Source organism: Schistocerca serialis, unplaced genomic scaffold (genome assembly GCF_023864345.2).
Source record: "Schistocerca serialis cubense isolate TAMUIC-IGC-003099 unplaced genomic scaffold, iqSchSeri2.2 HiC_scaffold_879, whole genome shotgun sequence".
Lineage (NCBI taxonomy): Eukaryota > Metazoa > Arthropoda > Insecta > Orthoptera > Acrididae > Schistocerca > Schistocerca serialis.
The window spans coordinates 326,989-330,504 of NW_026048495.1; positions in this window are offsets into that span (position 1 = coordinate 326,989).

Here is a 3,516-nt window from a genome sequence, read left to right on the forward strand (position 1 = left end):
CTCTTGGGCTGGGGGGGGGGATTGCAGACCCTCTTGTCAGTGGCCTCCTCTCTATTTGGGGCAGGATTGTCTGGTATCTTCCTCTTGCTACTGGTGGCCTCTTGGTCCATTGGTTTTGGACTGGATTCTGCATGTTCAACAGGGTTGCCACTAGATTGCAGGTTGAGATACAGTCCCTTCTCATACCTGAAGCTGTTGGGGGTGGTTGCTGCTTCTGCGGCGTCATTCAGGACTACAGCTAGCTTCTGCCTAGTGGCTGCAGGCTGGTCCCATGCGAAAGGGGCCGTGGACCACGAATACCCTAATCTTAACTTTGCCCTAGGTGCCCATGTGTTCTTTCTGAAGAATGCAAACGGCAGCTGAAAAATGTTTTGTTGAGTGTTTGCACACAACAATTTTGCTTTTGTTTATTCCAAGATTGAGGTTTTGGTATGGAGAATTCTTGACACTCTTGGATTCTTCAGAGCTGACTTGTCTCAGAGGTTGATGGTTGACAAGTCTTTTCTCATCCGGGGTCTTCATCTTCAGTCTCACTTCTTGAAGTGACAAGAGAGTGGGTGGGGGGAGGAGGCATATTTGTGGTTATAAGTCCTCTGGCAGCCACTACGCAGAATGGGAAGGAAGGGAAAGGTTGTTCATGACTAATAGTCCTGTGACAGATCATGCTTGGAGAAGGGGCTGGATGAGGTCTACCACCTAACTGGTTGCTGCCATCTCCCACTGTCTTCTGAAGCTGGCTGGTACTGCATTGACCTTATTGGGCAGTGTGATGCTAATCTGGAAAGTAAGGTTACAAGAATCTTTTGAAGTACAAAAAATGAATTTATTTTGATAGAATTTACATGCATTGTAGTATAAGTCATGTATTATTTTTCCAGGTAATCACCATTCACTTCAGTACATTTTGTCATCTATGAGGTGAGTTTTTCAATTCATGTGTTGTAGACATCTTCCACCACTTTTTTCAGCCAGTTCTTCACTTCAATTTTCACATCATCATCATCATCATCATCATCAGAAAAGTGTTTCCCATAAAGCTGTTCCTTCAGTTTAGTGAACAGGTGATAGCCACTAGGTGCGAGATTGTGGCTGTGAGAGGGGTGGCTTAATACATCACAACCAAATGAACTCAACAACTCACATACTGCATGAGGAGTGTGTGGAAATGCGTTGTCATGAAGGAGACAGGCTCCCATAGTCAGCACCCCAAGACATTTGTTTTGTATGGCTCTGTGAAGTTTCTTCGTGGTCTCACAATATCTTGCAGCATTTGTTGTTTGACCTCTTTCCAAAAAATGAATGAGCAAAACCCCTCTTCTGTCCCAAAACACTGACACCATGATATTCCTTGCTGTATGCTGAGTTTTGAATTTTTTGGCTGAAGGAGAATGAGTATGGTGCCATTGTATTGATTGTTGTTTGCTCTCTGGAGTATGGTGATAAGCCTAAGTTTCAATTCCTGTCACCGTAGAGTTGAGAAAGCCTCACCTTCAGTCTCAAAAGTAAAAAAATTCGCAAGTGGCACTGACTGTTCATTTTGTGTGCTTTGGTAAGCATCTTGAGCACCAATCATGAACACAGCTTGTGATAATTCAGTCAGTCAGTTATGATTTCGTGAACAACAGTTTGGATAAACTGCATGCAGGTTGTCAATTGTCAAATGGCAATCAGAGAGATGATCAATTTTCTACACCACATCAGCAGTCACAACAGATGGCCTTCCGCTACTATCTTCATCATGAATTTCCGTTGTTGTTGTTGTTGTTGTGGTCTTCAGTTCTGAGACTGGTTTGATGCAGCTCTCCATGCTACTCTATCCTGTGCAAGCTTCTTCATCTCCCAGTACCTACTGCAGCCTACATCCTTCTGAATCTGCTTAGTGCACTCATCTCTTCATCTCCCTCTACGATTTTTACCCTCCACACTGCCCTGCAGTACTAAATTGGTGATCCCTTGATGCCTCAGAACATGTCCTACCAACCGATCCTTTCTTCTAGTCAAGTTGTGCCACAAAGTCCTCTTCTCCCCAATTCTATTCAATACCTCCTCATTAGTTATGTGATTTACCCATCTAATCTTCAGCATTCTTCTGTAGCACCACGTTTCAAACCCTTCTGTTCTCTTTTTTGCCTAAACTATTTATCGTCCACTTTTCACTTCCATACATGGCTACACTCCATACAAATACTTTCAGAAACAACTTCCTAACACATAAATCAATACTCGATGTTAACAAATTTCTCTTTTTCAGAAACGTTTTCCTTGCCGTTACCAGTCTAGATTTTATATCCTCTCTACTTCGACCATCATCAGCTATTTTGCTCCCCAAATAGCAAAACTCCTTTACTACTTTAAGTGTCTCATTTCCTAATCTAATTCCCTCAGCATCACCAGACTTAATTCGACTACATTCCATTATCCTCCTTTTGCTTTTGTTGATGTTCATCTTATGCCCTCCTTTCAAGAAACTATCCGTTCTGTTCAACTGCTCTTCCAAGTCCTTTGCTATTTCTGATAGAATTACAATGTCGTCGGTGAACCTCAAAGTTTTTATTTCTTCTCCATGGATTTTAATACCCACTCCAAACTTTTCTTTTGTTTCCTTTACTTCTTGCTCAATATACAGATTGAATAGCATCAGGGAGAGGCTACAACCCTGTCTCACTCCCTTCCCAACCACTGCTTCCCTTTCATGTCCCTCTACAAATGCTAGAAACGTAGGTTTGCCTTTCCTTAATCTTTCTTCTAAGATAAGTCGTAGAGTCAGTATTGCCTCACGTGTTCCAACATTTCTACGGAATCCAAACCAATCTTCCCCGAGGTCGGCTTCTAGCAGTTTTTCCATTCGTCTGTAAAGAATTCACGTTAGTATTTTGCAGCTGTGACTTATTGAACTGATAGTTTGGTAATTTTTGCATCTGTCAACACCTGCGAACTTTGGGATTGGAATTATTATATTCTTCTTGAAGTCTGAGGGAATTTTGCCTGTCTCATACATCTTGCTCACCAGATGGTAGAGTTTTGTCAGGACTGGCTCTCCCATGGCTGTCAGTAGTTCTAATGGAATGTTGTATACTGCCGGGGCCTTGTTTCGACTTAGGTCTTTCAGTGCTCTGTCAGACTCTTCATGCAGTATCATATCTCCCATTTCATCTTCATCTACATTCTCTTCCATTTCCATAGTATTGCCTTCAAGTACATCACCCTTGTATAGACCCTCTACATACTCCTACCACTTTTCTTCTCTCCCTTCTTTGCTTAGAACTGGGTTTCCATCTGAGCTCTTGATATTCATGCAAGAGGTTCTCTTTTCTCCAAAGGTCTCTTTAATTTTCCTGTAGGCAGTATCTATCTTACCCCTCGTGAGATAAGCCTCTACATCCTTACATTTGTCCTCTAGCCATCCCTGCTTAGCCATTTTGCACTTCCTGTCGATCTCATTTTTGAGACGTTTGTATTCCTTTTTGACTGCTTCACTTACTGCATTTTTGTATTTTCTCCTTTCATCAATTAAAT